This window comes from Erinaceus europaeus, chromosome 1 (assembly GCF_950295315.1).
Source record: "Erinaceus europaeus chromosome 1, mEriEur2.1, whole genome shotgun sequence".
In the NCBI taxonomy this organism is placed as follows: Eukaryota; Metazoa; Chordata; class Mammalia; order Eulipotyphla; family Erinaceidae; genus Erinaceus; species Erinaceus europaeus.
Window position 1 is genome coordinate 189,764,818 of NC_080162.1, and position 27,821 is coordinate 189,792,638.

At 35.0% G+C, this 27,821-nt stretch overlaps 2 long non-coding RNA genes across 2 annotated transcripts in view; one reads left to right on the forward strand and one right to left on the reverse strand.

Annotated features, from left to right (window-relative positions):
* The window catches only part of LOC132541155 (uncharacterized), a 701,393-nt gene that overhangs the window by 542,880 nt on the left and 130,692 nt on the right, over positions 1–27,821 (reverse strand). The window lies entirely within an intron of this gene.
* LOC132542064 (uncharacterized) lies at positions 7,187–9,479 on the forward strand. The gene is made up of 2 exons (XR_009553210.1): positions 7,187–7,236; positions 9,223–9,479. It is a non-coding gene; the product is annotated as an uncharacterized LOC132542064 (long non-coding RNA).

Sequence of the window (27,821 nt, forward strand, 5' to 3'; positions counted from 1 at the left end):
GAAAAAGAAAATAAAAATGGGATTTCTATTACTTTTTTGCTGACTATTAAATTGACCTATTTTGGGCTATAGAACAATATACATATAGAATTACAAAGATAAAAACCAAAGGTTTAACATTATTTTTCTGTAGTAAATATTATAGTTCGAAATTCTCTGCTTGCCATATATCCTCTTCATGTTTTCCCATAGCATCAATTATATTATGTTACATTTTCTAATACTTTGTTTTCTTTGAAGAAGTATTTAACAGTATTTTCTACATTAAAGTTATTTTCAGAATGACAGAGTTATAATAAGCTATAAGTTGAGTAAAACCCTTATGGAAATTAGGTCCTTGTTTTCCTGTTTAATCCACAATTTCTCTGGAAATATTTACTAGGTCTTGAGAGAATATATTTTAATTGAATGAACCATAAAAATTAGCTTTAACTAAGTATAATCAAGGGAAATAATTTAAAGAGAGAAAATGTTTATATTTTTCTGTTACAGAAGTGTTTGTGAAATATACAAGTCGCATAAACATAAACGAAAGTGATCATTTTAAGATGCAGTCTTGACTCTTAACTAAGAACCCAATAACAGGAGTAAAGAGATGGGTACATTTTTCCGTCAGTTTTAAACTTTATTTCTTTTGGAAAGAGAATTTCATATTTAGGCACTTCCTGGGAAAACAATGCCATTGAAGAAGGAAGGTCACATGGTTGGCATAAGGTCAGAGGCTTTTTCAATATCTTTTTTTTTTGTTCAGAGTCTGTGAATTTCACTTTGATTTGTCATATTCATTCATCTTATTGCATTTATCAGACAGAGCACTGGGGAAAAGCGAAGGAAATTTTATTTATGTAATTAATATCCTAATTAGTTGCGGTCTCATGGCTCTTGGAAAATTGCCATTTTATTTTACTGCATATCAAATATTGGATATACCAGTTCTTATACGCATTTGCAAATGAAGAAATAACCCTTCTAACTTTGCCACACTAACAGAGACAGTTAAACACAATAGACCTTATTCTAAGCTTCTGGATGTTGCAAGTTAGATTTTTAATATTCATTCCTTTAAATTAGATTTTATTTTTAATTTTTTTCTGGAGAGGAGACAGAGAATATATCCTTCAGTATAGTCTTAGCTCTTGATTCTTTATTAATCAACAGTTGTGCTCATGTAAAAATATATGATGCACATATTTATGTCCTACTAGAGACAGGCAAATAGGATGCCAATAATAGGAATGACGTAACTTCACATAATGTTGTTTTAATTTGGGGCTTCAGCAGGCCGGGCTAGCGTCGCGGCGGTAGACAGAGACTCCGGGACACAAGGCTGGGCAGGGAAGCTGTATTTCTTTATTTAGGATCAACGATTCATAAACTAAACCAAACTAATCACCAAACAGAACTCTCCTGCCTCCTTCCCCCACGGCGGCGCCAACAACTCTCGAACTCTGGAACTCTGGAACTCTGTCGGGGTTCCTTGGGGCGGGGACAAGTGGGCCCACGAAAACTAGCAGGACTAACCCAATTTTCTTGGCAGGGGGAGAGCATACAACAACATAATATGAATCTTAATCACGTGGGCATTTTCATTAGTTTTCATTTTTTGGCAGCTCTGGATATCACCACTTTGTACTGCTTTTTCATTTAGTTAAAGAAGAGACCCTATAATACCAATACCCCCCAGTGCCATAACTCCATAACTATGGTGCTAGGGCTTGAACCTGAGCTGTACCAATGTGAAGAAATGCATTCTACTCAGTGTGATATTTTTCCACTCCCAGTTAATATTTTTAATTTTGCATTCTATCTCCTATTTTTTTTGTTGTTGTTGTTCTGTAACGTTGTATTTCCATCTGGTATCTACCAGGATTGTGCTAAATAGCCACTTTTTAATGAAGTGATGTTTTCTCCCTTTTTATGAGTGCACACGAGTGATGTATTTGTCTCCACCATAGTTCAGAATACTATTTTGTAAATAAGCATTAGCTAGTGGCCAGGTGGTGATACTTGGTAGAGCACACATGTTATAATGCACAAGAACCTGGGTTCAAGCGTTTGGCCTCCTCTTCCAGGGAAGAAGCTCCGTAATGATGAAGCAGTGGTGCAGATGTCTTTTTCTCTCTCCCTATCTTCCTTTTCGCTTTTGATTTCTCTCTGCCTCTTTCCAATATGTAAAATGTTAAACACACACACAAAAGGAAAATGTGAACAGATCTGACTTTGATGGAATAGCTCTAGACTTGTGATTTCAGTGATTTACACATGAGATATTCACTGCCATAAAACATAAACACACACATAAGACCAATTAAATGGATTTCTGTGTTAGTCATTAATCTATGTCAGAGTGAGTGCTATACTGACACAAACATACCCTTCGTTTATTTCTGTCTTTCTTACACTTAAAATAAAGGACAACTGATCTGGTTCTATATTTCAATTCCTTCAAATGCTTCCATAGAAGAGAGGTATTTTTCCTTTGTCTACATCTTTTAATATTACTTTATATCAAAATGAGAATTCGTTTTAACAGATACGAAGCAGTCAACCAAGGGAGAGTGAAATAACTCACTTGGATAGTGTGCTGTTTTGCCATGCCCCCACTCATTGCATCAGAGGAAGTTTTGGTGCTCTTTTCTCTTTCTCTCTTCCTTTCCTTTCCCCTCTCCCTCTTTATATCTTTCCCTCTCTCTCTCTCTCTTCTCCTCTGTTCCCATATAAACAAATAAAAATAAAAATATTTATTTAAAAAAGATTTATTCAACTGTAGTTTGATCACAAAATATTACAGACCTCTGAGAAATACTCAAACTTCTGCTGAGAAGGAATAGTCTTGCGATATATCTTGAATCTTTCCTCTATATTATGTATTGTAATAAAAGAAAACGACTTTGGGCAGCTTTGGTGGGGGGATTAAACTATCAGGAGGCTTATTCTATCATGGTCATTTAAGTACAGCAACATAGGCAATGGGGCAGAGATATGAGCTAGTCAAAATGCCAAAGAGTCATGAGTCTTTTAAGCTAATTTTACCAAAACTGAGCTCCAGTTTTGTACGGGTCTTGGGAGAAATGGCCTTAGTGGTCCTTGCGGCAGAGAGCAGGCACCTACAGCACAGGAAGAAGAGAGCTGCAGCTGAGTTTGCAGGAACAGAGCATGACTTCCAGCAGGGTAGCGCTTAAATAAATGCAGATGCACCCACAATCCCCTGCGGGTTTTGTAAGCTCATATTATGCTCATAGGCTGACGTCAGCCGTATGCTAATTATGTTCCAAAGTCCTATTATGAACACAATGAGCTGTATTCCAACAATTACCTTCTAAAGTATAACAACATCTTAACAATCGTGTTTATCTTCTCCAAGATAGAAACAGCACCAACGACTCTATGGAAGTGTTTAACTTGACAGTGATTTCGTAAAGATAATCATCAAGGCTGTGATGATATTTTCTTTTAAAATGACTTTTGCATGGAGAATGGACGTAATGATCATGAAAGAAGAGTCGAAAGTATTTCCAGGAATATAAGACTATGAGGGGCACAGTAGATTTCAAAATGTGCAGGTAGCTTTTTAAGATGGTTATTTTCATAGCAATTTCTAAAATTAAAAAGTCCTATTAAGCAAAAGACAAAAGTACAGCACACTATATGTTTAAAGTTGTAGAATCACAATGCTTTGTATCTGAAATTTAGATAGTGTTATAACCCGAACTTTGTTTTCAGTCAGAGTGTATGTCGTGTTGACTCAATTGCTAAAGACTTACTTCAGTTCAGGCAAAATTGCTTTACTTCACTGCTACATTTTGTTTGACCTATAGGGTGAAATGATTGACTTCATTAAGTCCTCTAGTCTGTTCTAATTCCTTGACTAACTGAATTTTTACTTTTAGACCCTGTCTGTAGAACAGGGTCTAAAAATATATCTATTTGATAACATTAATATAAATTATTAAATAAATTATAAAAACAATATTGGTGAAATTATCTTCAATACTTAATTATACAGACCTTCTTAAAATACTACGTTTTATTACAAACCATATGTGCTGTTTTACAAGATAAATAAGCGGCTTTGTACCCTTTTAATTTTGAATTTAAAATATCCTAGAGCTGAAATGAGTAGTTCTCAGTTGTTAATAGTCATCACATGATTTCCTTTAAGTAGTGTCCAGGGAAGAAACAAAAAAGCAAAGATTCTGCAGAAGTGGCAAGTAATAGGCTAAGCTGGTTTTAAAAGCTATTGTATGCTTAGTTCTGTTTTAAAAATATTCTTTAGAATCCAATCAAATGAAGACTATTTGGGAAGACCAGCATTAGCTCAGTAGACAATGGCATTTGCATCTTGAATTATTCTATTAAATTCTAACCTTGGCACAGTATAAACCCTTTTGCTGAAATATTTATAATTGCCTAGTAGCATGGGAAGTAAACAATTTATTTCTATTATCTGTGTGCATGTTTTTGATACAGAAAAGCAAACTGTGAATGACTAGACACTAATAAGATCATGAAATGTCCCCAGCTTGTCATAATGGCTACTAGCAAATATTTGCATCAAGTCTTTGTTATTTAACATATTCCTTGTGAAAAGTGGCTGGGTACATTTGATTTCTCTAACCTAACAGAAGCATGTTATTCTATTGTTTCTGTGGTGGTGGGTACGGAGGGTAATGAAGTTCAAAGCCCTCAGGCAACTTATGAATTGAATATTTACTATTTGTGTAACAAGTTGTTCCTGAAGTGTTTAATCTGGCAGTGATTTAGAAAATATAATCATTAAGGCTGGAATGACGTTTTCTTTTTTCTTTTTTTTGCCTCTGGGGTTATCGCTGGGGCTCAGTGCCACTGCTCCTGGAGGCTATTTTTCCCATTTTTGTTGCCTTTGTTGTGGCTATTGTTGTTATAGTTGTTGTTGGATAGGACAGAGAGAAATGGAGAGAGGAGGGGAAGATTGAGATGGGGAGAGATAGATACCTTCAGACCTTCTTCACTGCTTGTGAAGTGACCCCCCTGCAGGTGGGGAGCGGGGGCTCTAACGGGAATTCTTACACTGATCCTTGCACTTTGCACCATATGGCTTAACCTGATGCACTACCACTCAGCCTCAAGGTTTTCCTTTTAGAGAGGTTTTGCACAAGAGGATTTTGAAAGTCTTCCTTCTCTCATAATCCATGATAAAATAGGAAAAATACCTAAATTAACATGTGTGCTTTTAAAAAATTGCATCTTACTTCAGGAAGTAAGATGTATTTGTAGTAGGACTACTGAGCTTGAGGGGAGGAAACAATTTCAACAAAGTGCCAAAGTGCGTGGGTCTAGTTTCTGAAATGACCACATTTTTGTGTTAACTTTTATACAACCCAATAGAAAAACCTTTCAAATTATTATACAGGAGTGCTAACACTAAATTACTTTGATTAAAAAAGGTCATCTTTTTGGGCCACACATGTATTTCCACAGATATAAACTGTAAACCTGACAGCAGCATCAAAAAGCATAAGGACCTCACTGAAAGTCAGAACTGTTTTAATTTAATGAACTAATATTAAAAAGATCCACATAGCATATCTCTCCCCATCTATCAGTTGGAATGCATTCATTAAGGAAAATTTATGCTAATGTCAGAAGCATACACAGAATTATAAATAAGAATGAACACAGTGAACATCAGGAAAAGCCCTATAGTTTCCTGAAAGGATACACTGCAGAGTTCAACCCTGCAGAAGGACGAGGCCCTGGTGGTTATCCCATGTGCCATAGTGCTCGTGCAGCACAGGAGATAACACCTTTGTTCTTGGTTGCTAGCACTGCTGTGACTGAGGAAACAGCTTTGGAAAAATTTCAAATGAACTGCAGTTGGGAGGTTTCAATCTTTTAGCTACTTTAGTCTTGGGCTCTTTTATATTCCTTTGAGGAAAAATTATATATTTTCAGGATGAAAAAATAATAGGAGTGAACAGCATAAATAAAATCCAACTTTCTTCAGTGATAAAAGACACTGGTGCCTCAAAATCCACACACACAAAAAAAAAAAGGTCAATAAACACATTGTATTTTTCTTTCCTTTTTATTTTCTGGAATTTTAAATTTTATTCAAGAAAATTGAGAACACTCACATGTTAAGCCGAGAAAGACAGAGAAAGAAGCCCCCCCCTTAAAATTATTAGTTATTTAATAATGATTAACATGATTGTAAGATAACAGTGGTACAATTCCAAACAGTTCCCGCCACCAGTTTTGTGTCCCATCTTCTCCATTGGAAGATTCCCTATTCTTTTTTTTTTTCAGTGATTTAATTGTGATTGACAAGATTGTGGTATGTGGATATATGGGTACAATTCCAGCCACCACAGAATCAGAGTTCCATATCCCCATCCCTTCCATTGGAAATTTCCCTATTTTTTATCCCTCTGGAAATATGGACCAAGAATTTTTATGAGAGCAAAAATGGAAGATCTGGTTTCTGTAATTGCTTCTCTACTGGACAAAGGCTTTTATAGTTTGATCCATACCCCCAGCCTGTTTTTATCTTTCCCTACTGGGTAGAGCTCTGGGGAGGGTTTCAGGATACATTGATGAGGTTGTCTGCTCAGGGAAGTTGGGTTGGCATCGTGGTAGCATCTGCAACTTGGTGGCTTAAAAGCTTTACGATATAAAGCAGAACAAATTTAATAAACAGGAACCAAACGGAAAAGTATAGCAGATGAAATTTGGGATCTTCATGTTGGAAGGAGCTAGGTAGTCTATTTTAGGTATATTCCAATAGGCCCATGACTTTACAACTTTTTGACTAAGCTTGAGAGCTAACAAACATGCAGGTAAGCTAGGTGTATTGTTCGGGAAGATGGTGTCAGAGTTGAGGTATGACTAGAAAGCTGGATAAGGGCAATTGTTTTTAACATTCTTTAGAGTGTGGTGGTGTGCTCTACAACCTAGGGGTATTGAAAATGTCTCATAGACTCTGGTCATTGCTCAGTGGAAAGTGTGATTATCTTACTATTTGTCACATGCACAGTCTAAGTTTGAGCTCCAGCATTACACAGGAATTGTTATGCTGCTAGAGGAGTCTCTGGTATTGTGATGGACCCCCCAACCCCTATCTCTCTTTCTCTTTCCTTAATACAAAAAGTGCCTGATGAGTGGGAAAACCAGGCATGCATGAGGCGTGGACACTTCTAGAAAAGAAAAAAAAAATCTTCACACTCTACTGATACTCTACTGATGCCAACTAATGAAGTGAGTATGACTCAGATATCTTCCACTTTTCAGTTTTGGTTCCTCATACAGAATACGATATTCGGTAAAATCCCTTCTTTGAAAATAAGGAATTGTCAATCATTAGTCTATATTTTTATCTGATATTGTTTGACATTATAGGAAATGTATAGAAAATTTAAAGTTGCAGGAGGTTTTACTGTTCCATATTTAGAAGATTTCTAAGCCTGGGATATAATAAAATTTCAGTCTTGAATATGACTTTTGACCCAATAAATTTAGTTAGGTAGGAACTCACTAGTACATCTAAAAAGGTTTTTACAGAAAATATGCAATATCCATATTCAAATGAAATTTGTAGGCTTCATCACTTAAATAAAATAAAGCAAGAGGAATTTTTTAAAAATGTATTTAAAATTCCCACATAATTACTTTTAATATCCTTTAAAATGCATATAAAAGTGGGTATAGGGATATGGATTTGATTAGCTCCTTTACTTTAATGGATCTACATAATAAGTGGACATTTAACTAATATAAGTAAACAGAAAAGTGTATATAATAATATATTGATACATCTTACATTTCTAAATTTCTTTTCTTTTCTTTCTTTTTCTCTTTTATTTATAAAAAAGGAAACATTGAAAAAAAGCATAAGATAAGAGGGGTATGCCATCTCTACTTTAACGATGACTCTTTAGTCACTCTCAGGCCATTCCACCAGCTGGGGCCCTAATCGAGGAATCCTGAGATTCCCAAACAGACTTGATGGGCCTAGAACTCGAATAAATCCCTCTCTCCTTTGTTACTGGTCATTTCTATCAGGAACAACAAAATAGATCCTTATGTGGGCCCCCATAGGCCTTGTCCTCAGCTTGGATCAATAATGGTAGAGAATGTTCCATCCTCTGTAGGGAGGATGGACAACATAGTCTATGCTACACCTGAGGAAGATGGGTCAATACTGGGGCAGCATGGAATGTTCCTACTCATGACCACAGAACGGGAGCTCAGATCTGCAGGGATGCAGAGGTTACACAGTCTCCTAAGTTAATTATTGGCCCCAGATCACATCAAATCGATGGGGTTTACAGTCAACAATATTTATATCCTTTTCCCATATTAGGGAGCTACTCTTTTCCCTGATCCAGCTTTCTGGTCCTTTTCCCAGCTATGACATCATCTCCCCAGACAATAACTTGGATCCATCTACATATCAGATTTCAGGCTCAGGCAAAACAAACAAACAAAAAAACTAGTATAGCTACAGGCCCTTTGAAATATAACTAAAATATGCCTACCTACAAAATATGCCTATCTACAAACCCCAACACTTCATCTGCACTATTCCAGCCTTTAGGTCCATGATTGTTCAGCAATTTGTTTGGCTTTGTATGCTAACTCTCTTTTTAGCCATCAGGTTCCAGATGCTAGCAGGATGTGACCAGACTTCCCTGGACAGACAACACCACCAATGTGCCTTGGAGCTCTGCTTTCCCAGAGCCCTTCCCCACTAGGGAAAGAGAGAGACAGGCTGGGAGTTATGGATTGACCTGTTAACGCCCATGTTCAGTGGAGAAGCAATTACAGAAGCCAGGCCTTCAACCTTCTGCATCCCACAATGATCTAGGGTCCATACTCCCAGAGGGCTAAAGAATAGGAAAGCTATCTGTGGAGGGGATGGTATACGGAGGTCTGTTGGTGGGAATTGTGAGAAGTTGTACCACTCTCATCCTATGGCTTTGTCAATGTTTCCTTTTTATATAATAAAAAAAACTTTTTAAAAAAGTCTGCCAGTCTCTTGCCCTTATTCAGCTTTTTCAGTCCTCGCTTTGATAAGGATAGCTTGGGAGTGAGTGAGGGAAATATAATAGGAAATAGGTGATGATGGTATCTAAGTCTAAGTAGACATTCAATTAATGTAAGTAAATAAACAGAAAAATGTTTATAATAATATGTCGATGCATGTTATTTTTCTAAATTTCTTTTCTTTTTTTTTTCTTCCAGGATTATTCTGGGTCTCAGTACCTGCACTATGAATCCACTGCTCCTGAAAGCCATTTTTTCCCTTTTTGTTGTTGTTGCTGTTGTCATTACTATACCATGGTCTTTAAGTTATCTTTTATTTTAAGTTAATTTAACTCTCAACTAAGAGATTATTCATAAGAATAAAGTGACCACTTTTCACAGTCATATATTTAAATTCATAATCATGTGTTCTGCTGCAAATATCAACAAATGCATAAAATAAAACAGTGGGAAAATATGATCAGTTTTTTAAAGAGAAGATACACATGATCTACAGACATATGAAGAAATAATCCACAGGCAGGGGAGACAGCATAATGGTTATGCAAATAGACTCTTATGCCTGAGGATCCTAAATCCCAGGTTTAATCCCCTGCACCACCATAAACCAGAGCTGAGCAGTGCTCTGGTGTTTCTCTCTCTCTCTCTCTCCCTCTGTATTTCTCTCAAAATTAAAATATTATAAAATAAATAATCCACATCACTTATCATTAGAGAAATGCAAATTAAAAGTACATTGAAATTCTACCTATGGCACTAAAAATGGCCTGCATCAACAAAATAGGAATCGATAAGTGTTGGTGAAGATGTGGAGAAAAAGGAACTGTTACACTGCTGGTGGAAATGTGTAAGGTGCTTTTTATCAACAGTGTGGTGAGAAACAGTTGATAACCCAGCAATACCACCCTTAGACATTTATCCAGAGGACAAGAAAATAATAATTTGAAGGAATGTGTGAGGGGTGGAGCACACCTGGTTAAGCACACATAGAATGAAGTGCAAGGACCTGCGCTAGGATCCAGGTTTGAGCCCCTGCTCCCTACCTACAGGGAAGATTCTTCACAAGTGAAGAAGCAGATTTGCTGGTGTCTCTTTCTATCTCTTACTCTCTATCTCCCCCACCCCTCTCAATCTCTCTGTCCTATCCAATAAAATGGGAAAAAATAGGTCTGCAGCTTCATTACTCAGGTGAGACCTTTCTTTTTATAGTACACTCTAATTTCATCTCAGGTGGTTCACTTTCTAACAAAGTCCCATAACCTAGATATACACCAGTTTCTGTGAGAGAGAGCTTATGTTCACACGTATCCATAAACTACTGCAAAATATATACCTGAAAGCAGAAGTACACTAGAGTTTGCAGTGAGTACCTCCTTAACACTTCCTCTCCACTATTCCAAGCTTTGGGTTCATGATTGCTCAAAAATTTGTTTGGCTTCGTATGTTAACTTTCTTTTCAATCACCAGGTTCCAGATGCCACCAGGATGCTGGCCAGGCTTCCCTGGACTGAAGACCCCACCAATGTGTCCTGGAGCTCAGCTTCCCCAGAGACACACCCTACTAGGGAAAGAGAGAGGCAGACTGGGAGTATGGACCGACCAGTCAATGCCCAAGTTCAGCGGGGAAGCAATTACAGAAGCCAGACCTTCTACCTTCTGCAACCCTCAATGACCCTGGGTCCATGCTCCCAGAGAGATAGAGAATGGGAAAGCTATCAGGGGAGGGGGTGGGTTATGGAGATTGGGTGTTGGGAATTGTGTGGAGTTGTACCCCTCCTACCCTATGGTTTTGTTAATCCTTTCTTAAATTAAAAAAAAAAAAAGGTCTGCCAGTGGATTCATAGTGTCAGCACCATGTCCCATGGATAACCCTGAAGGAAAAAGTAATAAAATAAAATAAAGCAACATATGCGCCACGTACCCCCATGTTCATAGTTCAATTATTCACAATAGTCAAAGTATGAAAACAAACTAAATGACCACTGACAGATGGCTAGATAGAGGACTTGTGGCATATATACTGCACGGAGTACTATTCGCCGTTAAAAATAAAATCAAGGCTTTTGAGAGACTCCGCATATCAAATACACAGCCTATATATTAAAAAGACTCAGTCTGTGTTGTAAAAACTTCAGACTTACAATTAACTTTCCCCCTCTCATATTAACTAGTGATTTATATGACTACACTTTACTGTAGTACATAAATACCATTCTCACCACCAAAAGACTATGTCCCATCCCACCCACCCACCCCCATCCCCAATTGGCCCAGGAAGCTGCATGTCTACCCCTCACCACAGGGTTTTTACTTTGGTGCCATACTCCATATTTAGTCAAATCCTGCTTTTAGTTTCCCTTTCAGATCTTCTTACTGAACTTCTGTTGATGAGTGGGATCATCGCATACTCTTTTTTATCTTTCTTTTTTTAAATTTTATTTAAAAAAGGATTAATTAACAAAACCATAGGGTAGGAGGGGTACAACTCCACACAATTCCCACCACCCAATCTCCATAACCCACCCCCTCCCCTGATAGCTTTCCCATTCTCTATCCCTCTGGGAGCATGGACCCAGGGTCATTGAGGGTTGCAGAAGGTAGAAGGTCTGGCTTCTGTAATTGCTTCCCCGCTGAACTTGGGCATTGACTGGTCGGTCCATACTCCCAGTCTGCCTCTCTCTTTCCCTAGTAGGGTGTGTCTCTGGGGAAGCTGAGCTCCAGGACACATTGGTGGGGTCTTCAATCCAGGGAAGCCTGGCCAGCATCCTGATGGCATCTGGAACCTGGTGATTGAAAAGAGAGTTAACATACGAAGCCAAACAAATTGTTGAGCAATCATGGACCCAAAGCTTGGAATAGTGGAGAGGAAGTGTTAGGGAGGTACTCACTGCAAACTCTAGTGTACTTCTGCTTTCAGGTATATATTTTGCAGTAGTTTATAGATACATGTGAAGATATGCTCTCTCTCACAGAAACTGGTGTATATCTAGGTTTTGGGACTTTGTTAGAAAGTGAACCACCTGAGATGAAATTAGAGTATACTATGAAAGGAAAGGTCTCACCCGAGTAATGAAGCTGAAGGGTTGTCATTCCACATGTGAAGTCTCTGGACACAGTCTGAAGTGAAGCATGTTGAGGTGGCAATCGTTGCATTGGTTAGGTTGTGATCGGCGGATGCAATATTATTTGATATGGATTGGGAGAGGCATACGGGAAAGTGGGCCCTATCCAAGGGTTCCAGGACTGGGGGAATTAGGGGCTCTATAGTGACGATGTGAGTTTCCTGTTGTCTTAGGGTTCAAAAAGACAATGGATAGTTACTGTTATCATCACATTATTTGGTAATTGGGTTAACTTTGAAAAGTCCTTTTGTTATGGTTTGCTGTACAGTACCCAGTATCTTGTATATAGCTTTGCTATTGGATGCTTCTGGTTACTTGGTCTAGGCTTTTGAGAGAGTCCGCATATCAAATACACAGCCTATATATTAAAAAGATTCAGTTTGTGTTTTGAAAAACTTTGAGACATACAATTGATTTTCCCCCTCTCAAATTAATTAACTAGTGATTTATATGTCTACATTTTGCTAGGAGTGTACATAAACACCATTTCCACCACCAAAAGACTATGACCCATCCCTCCCACCCACTCCCACCCCTCACTGGCCCAGGAAGCTTCATGTCTACCCCTCACCACAGGGTTTTTACTTTGGTGCCCTACTTATAATTTGGTCAGGTCCTGCTTTTAGCTTCCCTTTCAGATCTTCTTAGTCAACTTCTGTTGATGAGTGGGATCATTCCATACTCATATTTATCTTTCTGACTTAGCTCACTTAACATAATTCCTTCTAGCTCTGTCCAAGATGGGTCAGAGAAGGTGGGTTCATTGTTCTTGATAGCTGTATGGCACAGCTACATACAAGATACTGGGTACTATACAGCAAATTCTAATAAAAGGACTTTTCAAAGTTAACCCAATTACCAAATAATGTGATGATAACATTAACTATCCATTGTCTTTTTGAACCCTAACACAGCAGGAACCTCACATCTCCACTATAGAGCCTATATTTCCCCCAGTCCTGGAACCTTAAGTAGGGCCCACTTTCCCGCATGCCTCTCCCAATCCATATCAAATAATATCACATCTGCTGATTGCAACCTAATCAACGCAATGATTGCCACCTCAACATGCTTCAGCTCAGACTGTGTCCAGAGACTTCACTTGTGGAATGACAACCCTTCAGCTTCATTACTCGGGTGAGACCTTTCCTTTCATAGTATTCTCTAATTCCATCCCAGGTGGTTTACTTTCTAACAAAGTCCCAAAACCTAGATATAGACCAGGTTCTGTGAGAGAGAGCATATGTTCACACTTATCCATAAACTAGTGCAAAATATATACCTGAAAGCAGAAGTACACTAGAGTTTGCAGTGAGTACCTCCCTAACACTTCCTCTCCACTATTCCAAGCTTTGGGTCCATGATTGTTCAACAATTTGTTTGGCTTTGTATGTTAACTCTCTTTTCAGCCACCAGGTTCCAGATGTCATCAGGATGCCGGCCAGGTTTCCCTGGACTGAATACCCCTTCAATGTGTTATGGAGCTCTGCTTCCCCAGAGACCCACCCTACTAGGGAAAGAGAGAGGCAGACTGGGAGTATGGACCGACCAGTCAACTTCCATGTTCAGCGGGGAAACAACTACAGAAGCCAGACCTTCCACCTTCTGCAACCCACAATGACCCTGGGTCCATACTCCCAGAGGGATAGAGAATGGGAAAGCTATCAGGGGAGGGGATGGGATATGGAAATTGGGTGGTGGGAATTGTGTGGAGCTGTACCCCTCCTACCCTATGGCTTTGTTAATTTATCCTTTCTTAAATAAAAAATTAATTAAAAAAATAAAATAAAATTATGTCCTTCAGTTGAAATGGATGGACTGGAGATGATGATGCTTAATTAAGTAAGTAAGGAGGTAGAAAATAACTATCAGTTGTCTTTGAATCCATAGAATATTAAAATACTTGAACTTGAAAGAAAAGAAAAAGTACTCAACCTGTCTCAAAGACTTTATAAGAACTATAAGGGTTATCATTGCAGGGTTTGGGGCTATAGAACTTTGGTGGTGGCTGGGGAGTGTAAATAACTCTCTTTATTGAATCGTCTTGTAAGTCAATCTTAAGTCACTAATAAAAATAAGTGAAGAAAAAAAATTATGTGAAAATTTTGTTGCTACAAATGTTCTGTGAGGTTCTCATAGTCACATTAAGTCCATGAGTGAACATTGATTGAAGTATCAACATAAGAGGCTTTTGAAGCTATTTTCACAGCCTGTGCTATGTTTTCTAATTCCAGCTCATGACCAAAGATTGAGGATCTATTTCATTTCATTAATTACTATTTGGTGTTGTGAAGCAATGAAAATCAACGCAGAGTCCAAACTGAGTAATACAAACTGAATAATGCCTTTCGGTGTGGGAGGGATTGAAAAATGGTATGTTAATATTACTGAATTACATTTGTGACCATTGAAAAAACTGACCAAATAGATTACTCTTGTATATAAAATCTAGTGAGTTAGAGCCAAAGGTAAGCATTTCTTCAATTATAAATGATAATACTTGGAAGAAAATAGTTAAGTACCCAAAGATCAGAAAATATTTTTGTTGTAGTGTCTAGAAGAACTGCTCACATTTTTCATTTTGTCTTTCAAGGTATCAGTGGCAGTGGCCAGGGAAATAAAATAACTCATTGGCTGAGTATAGAATTTGCATGCCTGGTATTCCTGGTTTGATTCCCAACACCACATGCGCAGGAGTGGTGCTTTAGCTTCTCTCTCTCTCTCTCATATGATTTAAATAATAAAAGGGATATTTAAAATATATCAGAACAGTAAGTAGGATTATTCAAAATGGTGTATAAAGTGGTGAGTATATAAATTTAAACATATGGGATTAATATGTGCATACCTAATGATTATTGACCTTCTTGAGCTCATATCCAAAGTTCACCAATTTTGCTGTCTTTGTTAAAAAATTGTTATCATTACAATGCGCAAGGACCCAGGTTCAAACTCCTGGTCCCCAGCAGCAGGAGGAAAGCTTTGAGAGTGGTGAACTAGTACTGCAGGTGTCTCTCTGTCTCTCTCCCTCTCTGTCACCCTCTTGATTTATGGCTGTCTGTGTCCAATAAATAAAGAAAATAAAAAATTAAAAAATGGTTACCAAATTCACCCTTTAGAAGCATCTTCTGATTACATTCCTGTACCACACAAAAATTTAGCCATATTATTGTATCACAAGATCTCAAAATTTTCCCTCCTCTTTGTCTCCTCTGTCTCTTATTCTACAGCAAGGATTGCACCCATTTTTTCACTAATAATATTGGAAATTAATGATAACATGAGTCTTCCTAATGTATGATGACTTGACCTTCTTGAGAGAGGGAAGAGTTTTGAAATAATTGTCTAAATAATTATTTGAATTTTAAGTTTAAATCTGGCTATTCTGATTTTCTTTTCTATACTTAATTCTTCTATAATTTATTTAACTTGATACTTCAAATCAGGAAAAGAATGGTGTATTAACAGAATCTTCTAATAAAATTTGCAAGTACTATCTTACTGAAAAGATATATATGTATATATCTTATATATATTTATTTGAATAAGATAGGAACTTTTAATACACATACATATCCCCTTAAAAAGACAGATTATATTGTAAGGAACTAGCCTTATGCACACTCACATCAAAATTCCATTATAAGCAGTAAGTGAAGTATGGGGAGGCGAGGTGGGAAGTTCAAAACATTTCTGGAAATGTTCTAGAGCCACGAGGTATAAAAGGTAATTAAATCATCCACAAAATAAATTTTAAGTTCCTGGTACAAAACAAATTGGAAAAGAACAATCTCCTTCTACACCCCCAAGGAAAACAGAAAAGAACATCTTTAGTTTTCACTACCTTTCAAATTTAGTAGTACTCATTCTCCAATTTATGATTTCCAGGAAAAAAATAGATACATTACTTTTTTCATTAACAGAGGAATGAACACTTTTGATACTTTACAAAATAAGAGTTGTAATAAAGCAGGCACTTGAGATTAGACCTTTCCTCTTACTTACAAACTCATAATTCTTTTTCTGCTTTAAATGTCTGAAAGTTGCATGATTTCATGTACATCCCAATTCTACATAAATCAATACATTACATAATTGTTTAATAAGCAGAGGCTAGATTATTTTTCATATTAAAATAGACCTGCAAAACAATTGAGAGGGAACGTTCTACAGTGTGTTCATTTTAACCAAATCATTTAAATCAACTCAGTTTCGCATTGTAAGCTTGGAAATATAAAAGCACATTTCTAAATATATCCTGTGCACTTTGCTTTGAAAATAATCTCCAGTGAGAAAGAGAACAACGAATACACATTTAGATATTTAACATGCACATACCATATATATTTTGATTCTCTAAAGCAATCGAGCCGGGATCATTTTATCGTTAAAATTTGTGAGAAACATTTGACACTTGCAATCAAGGCTTCAGAGATGTCTGTGCGTGTTATTTTAAATAGTTTCTGCATCTGTGATGATGTCTAGTTCTTCTTAAGCATGACACTTCTCTACCCATCACTCCCTCTCATGCACAGAAGTGTACTATATTGCATCCCCCAAACTAAGTAGAATAGTCAGTTTAGCAAAATAACCTCTATTAAATTAAAAATTCAGACTAATTGCTAATTTGATCACTGCATCTACTTAGAGATATTCCACACTATTTTAAGCATCAGGTCATTTTAGTCAATTTGAACAATCACTGAAAGTGAAGAAAAAAATGTTTTCCCGTGTGTCCGAAGTACCACCGGGGAAAATCTTTTACTTTTGTTGGTATTTCAGTAAATATTCCCCAAAACCTCCAGATCTTATTGATACAAATCAGACCACTTATTAATGAAATTTTCATCGTTAGAACTGAGCAAAGTAAGGGGATCTTACATGTATTATTATAAAACTAATATAGCATTTGGCTTACATGTTTTAGAGAAAGACATTTTCATTTCACCTGAAATATTCTTAAATATTCAATAATGCGCACCATATTACTCACATATTTAATGTACAATTTTCTTCATTACTTCAATTCGCAGTTTCTGTTACTTTATCATTACATTTTAAAGTGAATATACTTATATCATGCACATACACATAGATATCTCAGTATATAAACAAGAAGACTAACATGAGCATGGAATTCAAAGCTAAGTGTCTTTTTCTAAAAATAGTGTTCATTAATTGTCACACTGCACATCTGTGATTTGCTCCAAATAAATACAAGATTATAGCATTATCTTTTCAAACCTGGATTCTTCAGCAAATTTTGTAAGTTTTATGATATTTTTAAAAATAAATAGGCTATGGAAAAATGACTGGGAGAAAACATTCTAATTTTTTCCAGTAGCTAGTTGATAACTAGGACTGTAGATGATTTACTTTTTAATTATACAGTTTTTCTTATTTTTTCAGTTTCACAAAATGGGTTAAAGTGATTGTGAATAAAAGACAATATAAAAATTGTATGTGTTACTCTTCTTCTATAATACAAAAGCAGACATAAATTCTTTTTATAAAGACAATAAAACTTAAACAACTTTTCTTAATAAATTCAAGCAAGAATTTTAGTAGAGATTAGAAAATTTCTGTAATTTTGTGTCTCAGAATGAACTTCTATGGTTAAAGGAAATTTTATTAACTGAAAACAAAGTAGAAGGAGATGTTGATATTTACAAACTCTTCTTGCTTGACAGGGCTGTTATTATCCTGCAATAGTTTATTTATTTAATGTGGACATTTTAAAGTGTCATTTAACCATTGCTATTTTTTAATTGTGGCATAAGTAAAATTTTATATAGTAAAGCACAATTTTGATAATATCCAAGAAAATCCTATCATGATATATATCTATAAAAGTTTAGCTAGACAGCAAATATTTTTCTTCTTCAAATTGTATTCCACATTCTTCTAATTTAAGGTATAATCCATGTACTTAGTATGTTTAGTTATACATTTTTTAAAGTACAGATAGAAGTACTTTGAAGTTTAATGCAATTAATAAAGTTGAATATTATTTTCATTATAAGAAAGAAGGTTTTACCACTTGATGCTTTGCAGAAATTAACTGTTTCATAAGTCATTATCATAAATTCTCAATTATTTTACATATATTAAAATCACATTGTAAAGCCTATTGAGTACTAACAATATTGTAATAGTGCACAAAACAAAACTCTCCCCAAATTGTGTACAGAAAGATACAATACAGATGGTGAAACACCAACTAAAATACTTGATTTCAGTTGTACATCAGTGCTCAGCTATTTTGAGATGCAAATTTTGTTCCAGTTATTATAAAGAACTACTTCTTTTGTCTTCTTTGTCTAAAGGTCGTCCATAATTCAGGGCAAGTAAACAAGAATCCAACAGCTAAGTATAGCTTTCATCTAAATGTCGAAACTTTCTCAGTGGAAATCATTCTGAGGATATAGTAGAAGTTACATCAATGCATTGGTAGTCCTACTGAAGGTTATCAAGACCTCTCTTCCCTTGAGCCTAACTCCTCAGTCTTCCCTACTCTGTATTTCTGCATGTCTATCATAGTTTGACTTTGTCTTACAGAATTGGTATTCAAATATGATAACAAGTCTTAAAATCATTCATCTTTATTTTCACATTTTTATTCTAAATTTAATCTGTGATTTACATCATATGTTTTCATTTCTTAGCACATATATCATTTTCATGAAGTCATACATACAATAAGCTTGCACAGAGAAATACATATAGAAAAATACATATATACAGATAGTACATGCCATTTGATTTGGAATAAGTAGGATATTTTTATTATTTAAAATTACTAGAGGGACCAGGTGGTGGCGCATCTGTTTAAGTGCACACATTACAGTGCATAAGGACCCGGGTTCAAGCCCCTGGTCCCCACTTACAGGGGAAAGCTTCACTAGTAGTAAAGTGGGGCTGCGGGTGTCTGTCTCTCCTTCTCTATCTTCCCTTCCTTTCTCAATTTCTCTGTCTCTATCTAGTAAATAAATAAAATAAAATTACTTCATTTAGACCATTTCTTATAAGATTTTCATTCATGCATTAGGATGATGATATTGATATTATGAATATTCTAGTGTAAAAATAGTATAAATGCTCCAAAGTCGAAGAATTTCTGGAAATTCTGAACAAATACCTATAGAACTTGGTATATTTTTTAAAAATAGTTTTATGTTTTACTTATAGAAAAATTCTAAGAAAAACAAAAAGTGTAATATTCTACAATTTTTACAAATTATAAAAAATGTCTTTCACAATTTGAAAACAAAGCAGTAATTTTATCAAATATCTTATAACTCATTGTCAGAATATTTCAAGACAATCATTGTGATTTACACTATAATTAATTATTTTAATAATCAAATATTTCATTAATTTTTAAAGACATAAATATTTTCTTCTATTGAGATAAAAAAAAGAAGTCAGATGCTTCCAAAAGCAATGAACTTGTAAGTACTCTTGAGTGACTGATTTACGTTCACAGAATTTTGCAGTTTTTACCTAGTAAAGTACTTTTCATTGAAGCAATTATTTTCATTTCAGCCATCATTAGTGGCTTACTCAAATAAACACTCGACTATAGAAAAAACTAAGTTCTATTCCCAACTTAAATAGGTAAAGACAGATATATATACATATATATATATATATATATATATGTATATATATATATATATGTTTCGAAGTAGTCTTAAAGTTAGGTAAATCATTTGGGAAAATTACAAAATGTTATGGCAAATAGTAACTTATACTATAATCTCTCTTCATTGATTTTCTCTCCCTGAGATTTTAAATATTGCATTTAAAATGCCGATAGAAGTTTTGTATCAAATAACTACTACTTACTAAAATACAAATGTTTTTTATGGAATATTTGTATTGAAATAATTTAATTTCACTTAACTTACTGATTCTTCTGTGTGTTTTAATAATAATTCTTAAGTGTCTCTCTCTCCATATATATATATTAAGATGACATAATAAAATTTGAGTATATGTTGAATGTATTAAATTTATAGATTTGTAATTAGGTACTATTTATTGCTGACTTGAATAATTTTATATCATGTGCTACGAACACATTTGCAATAGCATTATAAGACATCAAAATGCTTTTTCAGACAGTTCTGTAGAAGCAGATCATGGGATACAGGGGAAGTAATGACATTCAAAAATGGCTCTATATATTATATTACTGTACACATTTTTTCTTAAAATTTTGAATAACAGATTTTTTAACTGTATAATATACATCAAGACAAAGACATCTATTTGCCTCTTAAATCATAACAGGATTATTTTTCTGAAAATTATATCTTAAAATTAAACAAAATATTGCTATTGAATATTGGACCTCGCCATTAAAATAGGTTTTCACTTTGAAAAATTCCCTATGCTTTCAATTTTTATTACATCTGTTTAAATGTCTAATCAGCTTTGTGACTCTAACCTAATAATTTATTAAATCAAATAGTCTGACATGTGTTTTCCAAAAAATATACAGTGCTTGTGCTAGCAAATATGGTATTTCCAGGTGATGTTTTAACTCCCAAGGGAAAGAAAAATCTGAAAATCACGTATAAAGCAAGAAACAGTTGTTATTCCAAACACGTGACCAATAAGTGTCCATTTTCATATCATTGTTAGTAATAGAAGCAATTTCATCTAAGAGCAAGGCCATTTTAATCTACGTGTATCCTAGTACAAAAAGAAGCTTGTCACACTCCTCTGTAATAGTGAAATATTTCAGTTTCCTTTTATGCAGACATTTGCACCTTGTATCTTCCAATTCTGTAGTAGAAACACTCCTGGAGGGGTTAAGTACAATGTTAGCTTTACAATATGTATGCAGAAAAGCCGCATGCATTTTGCGCAGACTTTATTGTATTTAATGTTGGGTCAACAGGCATGTTTCAATGTGGACTTGAACATAAACAGTACCTACCAAAAATTAGTGGTTTTGTTTGTTTGTTTGTTTTATATTTTGTCACAATTGATAGAAGAGTAAGTTCTCAAAAGCAGGGAAATGTGGAGGAAGATATTCCAGATTCTCATAACTGAGCATATATTTGGTTACTATATTTTAATTTGGTTACTATATCAAATCACAAGTAGCCAAATTGGAGTTACAACTACCCACTGATATTTTCTTTTCAACATTCCTGATATGTTCTCTCACAATCCTACTCTTCTATTTCTAGGCGATTGTACCATATGAAACTGACAGCAATTGTTCTGATTCATGGTTTAGGAGGAGTAGCTGATTAATCCCATGTCAGCAGTCTTGACCCTCTGTGGAAAATAGAACCTCAGATGACCCAGTCAGCAATATATCCGGGAGCAGAGCTGTGTGACTTGCCTTGCTCTTAAATGTAATGAAAGTTTAGGGTGATACTGAACAGTAATTTGATCGCCTCCTACCCCCCACCTCTGCCAACCTATGTTTCAAAAGAACTTTCTGTTTTTGGCAGAAATGTAATTTGAAAGGGGAGTGAACATTTAAGATTTTTTTTTCTGAGACAAAATCTTATATTTCTAAATATTTCATTTATGTTCACCATGAAAGGCTTTAAAATACATTTTTTTCTGCCTTGAAGCATGATTATTTTTTAAAACACATAGCTGCTACATGTGTTTACTTTAAACTTTAACATTTCAACCTTGGCATTGTTACCTTCTATAAGACTATAGCATTTTTGTCTACCTACTATATAAAGATACAACTGTTCTGTGAAATGCTGTAGTTTTTGTTGCAAAACAATAGTAAATAATTTGAAATTTCAGAATCATGGGTGATATAACACACTCAACTTAAAAAATATATACATTACTTTTTAAAAATAAAAAAGAAAACTTTTAATAAGCCACTAATTCCTTGATTATGATTTTTTAAAATAGTTATAAACTGGATATGTATTTCTACTATGTATTAGAAAAGGCCTTTGTACTTTGTTGTGCCCTCAGATTTACAATTAAAGGGATCAACTGAAATCAGTGTGTGTGTGTACCTGTGTGTGTGTGTGTGTGTGTGTGTGTGTGTGTGTGTAGAGGGTTGCATGAATGAAAACACAAATATGTGATTTTATTTACAACTATAAAGCAGTTTGAAATGACAAAGCAACTTGAGAATCTGTCAAGAAAAAAGCTAAATGTTCAATACAAGGTGCTGTGAACGGTGGTGATAGAGCACAGGATGAATTTCTGTATTGTAAGCTAAGCACAACTAGTAAAAGAAAAGAAAAAAAAAAAACCCACACAACTACCAAGCATAACCAAATAAAGCTGAAATCTTCCCATACAAACTGCCTAACAGCACTTCCAATGGCCCCTTTCTGTCACCCACCGTAACCATCAAACCCAGCTTCTGCTGCAGTCAGGTGAATGGTCACAGAGCTCTTACGGTTGGCTGCATAGAATTCTGAGGAAAAATACTTGTACAAATTTTCTTGAACAATAATAACCAGTGTTTTGCTTTTTGGGCGGGGATACATGTAGATTTTTTCTAAGTAAATTTGAAATGAATTATGTAGGATTTTTATATTCATTTTCCTAAGTGGCGGTTGTATTTTGGTCGAATCCCTCACTATGAATGTGCAGTTCTCTGACAGAGTAACATTTGCATTTCTGTATGGCATAGGGTTTTCTGTTCTTTTCATATATACTGTCTGCCAGGTGAAACATGTTGGCTTATGCTAGTCACTTAAAACACTAGGTTTAACAAGGGGCTGTTAACAGAACCTATATGTGTAAACAAAAGACAGTACAATAGTGAGGTTGACTATTCAAAATTTATAGGTTTTACAAGAAGAACCGAATGTTAGTGTGAAGATTAAATACTAAATATGATTTTTACATACAGAATTTTAGGTTAATATTATCTAATACATCTTTAAAAATTTAGGAATAAACTAGTTGCTTCTCAAGGTTTATTGATTTTTTTTTTCCAAAATTGAAACCCTCTGCAGATCTTCTCAAGGTGCATAGTATTAAGTAATAATGAACCAAATTGTATGTTATATTACATTTCCCAAACAGTTCTTGATTATGAAGATTTGGTTTAATAGGAAAAGAAAATAGTTTGCCTTAGAGGGATCAGCAAGTGCCCTGCATTGTCTACAAAAAACCAAAAGAATTCGTGAGTGCAAGTCTCTGTGTGAGTGATCTTAATCTTCATTAGATTTTTGGCTCTGATTTTGTTTAGGAAGACAACAATTTCTCTCTCAAACACAGAGAGATGTCCTTTTGCCTTCCCCCAGAAAGCAGTTTTTCTCTTTTTCCTAGTTTTGTTATATATTTTCTTCATAGAGAAATTACTAAACCCTGTCTGTTTCATCTATTCATGTGTGGCTGTTAGAACTGCTTAGCTCTCAAAAGCAGGCAAACACCTTGTCAATAAAGTAACAAATTAAACAACTGCCATAAGAGAATTCTTCCAGCAAATTTCCTCATTAATGGCCAACTATTTTGAATGATTTTGGGATTCAAGTTTAACATCTAGTAAAATTTAAGTAAAACAGATTTGGGTTTATTGAGAAATACATTATAACAGACATTAAACGAAGCCATTCATTTTATCATTTCTAAGAAAAATATTTCAAGTTAACTTTTTTTTTTCCTTAAGAGGATAACAGCTTTATTTACTAGACATCACACAGCACACATTCTTTTTAAAAATATGATTTGAGTTTGCATTTTGAAGCATCGTGATAGCGTTCATCAAAAATAAAAGCTAAGCAGAATACAAATTATGTATCTCTCAATCAGAAAGAGTTCTGTCTCTAATGTCAAGAATATATTATTGGAGGAGAGTCTTTTTTGTATCTTCACTAAGCGACTGGTTCTTTCTGCTTTCCTTCACCTACTGAGGGAGGCAGCATACAGGATCTCTGAAGAAGCTTGATGTTTCTTAGATAATATGTTTTGGGAGATGGTGTTTGCAAACTTATTTGCTTCTGTGTTGTGTTCATAAGCAGAAGGATGTAATTCACCTCTGCCTATCTGCTGGACTGGACAAATCAAGGTGACAATCCGTGGTTAGCTCTGTCAGGCCCTTTGTCCTACTGCTGCTGTGAATGGAAGTACAATGGAAGCAAAGTGGAATATATAACAGTCCAGCTGCCTCGTTGTGGCAGCTCAGTCCCACCATTGCAGAGTGTCAGCTCACGTTTGTGTACCAGTAGGCAAACCATAAGATGACAATGCAAATTGTGTGAAAGGTCTTCTATAAGTTAACAAATCCTGCTTAGGGTTGAGCTAAGGGAGAAGAAGAAAAGGGAAGGTTGGAAACATGTCTTAGAAAAATAATGACTTGTAAAAGGTTATACTGAATATTTTTGGTATAGTGGTTACATTCAAATCCAAGGCCCTCATCCCAATTCTGGCATGTGTTTCAAAGATGCAGGTAGGCACTTACGCTTAAATCTATCATACTATTTCTGTGTGCAAGGTGCTGCATTAATGCTACTTTTAAGACCGTTTATATTTCATTTGCACATGCAATTAATCATCTTTACTGTGTTGATGCTACTGGCATCAGCAGTGTGACTTAATTAAATTTGAAATTATAGTACAGTAAATATAGGCTTCCAACTAGCCAGTCCAAATAAAATGCTGTGGCCTATTTCTTACCTATGGTGTTTTCCAATTTAAGTGTTCATTTGAAAGGTTATATTTCATATACTGAAATCAGTTTTTCTTAACTATTGTTAAACTATAATAGCTTTCTTTCAAAGAAAGGCTATTTCTCTCTGTTACCTCTATTCTCAGTATATAAATGCAATGCAGCATCTGTCTACTAATTCCTTTAAGATTTATCTGGTTAAATAGTTGGTATTCTTTAAGATATGTTTTTATCCCCTTTACATGTCTGTCTGATATATCAGACCAGAGCAGCTTTAAAAAAGTCTTGCCTCCATTTTGTTTCAGTCTGTAATCAAACAATTAGTTCACAAAATGGAGGTTCTCTCTCTGCTCTATATACTGACTCTCAGATGGGTGACTTTACCTGTCTGAAGCTCATGCAGAACCGTTTATTGTTGATACTGTGAAATTAGACCCTGAAGAATGTTCATATAATGTCAGATAACGTTCTTGCTTAAGAGAAACCTGAAATACTTGAGACACTTATGGTCTTTTTACTAAAAAAATTACCTATATCCGTGACACTACACAATTCACAATTCTTCTCTTCGTGTTGGTAGAGTGAATATTTAAACTATTTTATTTTTTAATCCAGTGGTAAAGCTCTGAGGTCTAAATTATTGCTAAGTTAATCTCTTCACATTTTTCTTTCTTTATATATATATTATAATTTTTTTCAAACAGTTCTTAACATGTTTAGCGAAGTATCTGACCATAAATTCTGTCACACTCCTAATATATATATATATATATGTGTGTGTGTGTGTGTGTGTGTGTGTGTGTGTGTATACATACATACATACATATATATAATACAGGGTTGAATACTAGAAAATTTGTCATCCGTAAAGTGCAGCACAGGACTTGTGTGTAAAAAGCACAAGCTCCTTTTTTTAATGCAGTGCTGCCTTGTCTGCACTTTTTGAAATTGCATATTTATCAGTTCATGAATTATTTATGAAATTGGAAAGGGGGTGTACAAGTGTGCAGAAGATGAGGAAGAAGAGCATACGAAAATATTTGCTTGAACTACTTGGGATGGGAGATGCTTTTAGTATGAATGCTAGCAATTCTGCCCACAGATAGCCGTATTTTGATGTTTCTTTTATGTCATGTTGAGACTTGGTGTTGTAGTTTGGATATTTAAATTTGTTTTGTTGTGTTTTCCACTTGATTTCTGAAGAAATTAGAAGAAAGCCATTTGAAATGAGTGAAAGAGGACTAAAATGAAAACTTCTCAAGTATTCAGTAAATTTTAACCTTTTGTTTGTCAGCCTCTACTGTTGTCAAGAAATAGCTGACAGACTGAAGATTAACGAAATGTTTCATAAATTAGAAATGAAACGGTAGCAGAATGCTCCAAATAGATATCAAACATTGCTGGAGCAATAGATTTGGACCTTCTTAGATCCAATCCATTTTCAATCGAATGGGGACAAAATAAATCTCCCATATTAACTAAGACTATACAATCAGCATCTTTTATTAAATAAGTCAAGGTTTCTACATTTTAAACATGTTATTTTTTTTCATCTTTAATTTTCAAAGACAAAAGAATAAAACCGAAATCTTAGAAATGACATTAAATTCACCACATTTCCTAGGAGTGACACTAATGAGTATATACGTTTTAACATTATCACCACCAAATATAATGCAGTATTGTAAACCTCCTCTAATTTTGGTTTACTGGGAAGGTGTGTGCATGCCTGTGTGTGCAGGGGAGGTATGAGACAAAAAGGGTGGATATATTTAGGACTGTGCTAGGACTTCCTACTCTTACACAATGTAATGTGGTGATGAATCATTTAATATCTCAAAGTAACACACATTGTTAAAGGAAGATGACTGGTATAATAATAATTTATAATGACATTGTTTTATTCTTCATCCTTTAAGAATTTCCTATATGAAGTATGAAAAACAGGAAAGATGTTGTTTTTAAATATATAATAGGGACATGTGACATATTGAGTCATAAAAAATAAGCTATGATGAAATGTAAATATATATATTTCTATATTATGTCATATATATGTGTGTGTGTGTGTGTGTGTGTGTGTGTGTGTGTGTGTGTGTGTGTGTGTGTGTATGTATGATGTTATGTAACCAAACTTTCCATTTTGGGTTCAGAAAATCTTGATGTAGGTATTAACAGGTTAGAATTAATCTAGTTCTTTGAATTTTTTCTCTGTTGTTGTTTGGATTTATTGACATTTCTGCATGATTGTTCTGTATTCTCACCTGAAATACTTTTCTTCCTATGGACCAGAGATATATAATTTGAAAGTAGGCTAGTAGAGTGTATAAAAATGTTTAGCCTAATCACTCCCTAATGACAGCGACTTATGTCCTTAGTGCAGTCGATTTGTTTCCTGGGTTTTAAAAGTAGATTATTTCCATGGTGCAGGCTTAGTGTAAGCTGTTGAGAAACCACAAGCACTGCACTTCAGCCTGAGTTTGGGATGTTCGCCAAGGGTAATATGATTAAAGGGGCATTTTTTTTTTAACGTGGTGATGCTTTGAAATTTCTGTGCAGTTCAATAGAGTGGTAGCAAAAGAAAAGAATATTTCTTAAAGACTAGTTTTTGTGGGCAAAATTAAAAAAAAAACATAAACTAGTGATTCTTCTCAACCTAAGTACAATGTATAAACAAATCTTAGTAAAGAAAATTCTTAGTAATATATCACTACCTACCATGTTATTTCATGATTGATTTAATACAGTACTTGAATGGCCTCACAGTTCACAGACTGGAAGAATTTGGGACTCATAAACATGAGGTTCCAGACCTGAGTTCAATCCCCAGCACTGCATGTGGCCAGGAGTAAGACCATGGGGAAATTACATATACATATGTAATTTCCCCATATATATATATAATTAATTATATATATATAATGGAAGTTCATGTGACTAAAGTCACATATGTGCCTTTAGTCACATGAACTTCCATTATAGTGCACTGATCGTTGGTCTAATATCACAGAAAATTTTGAAAACAAATTTCCAATTCTAGTTTTCTATTCTCA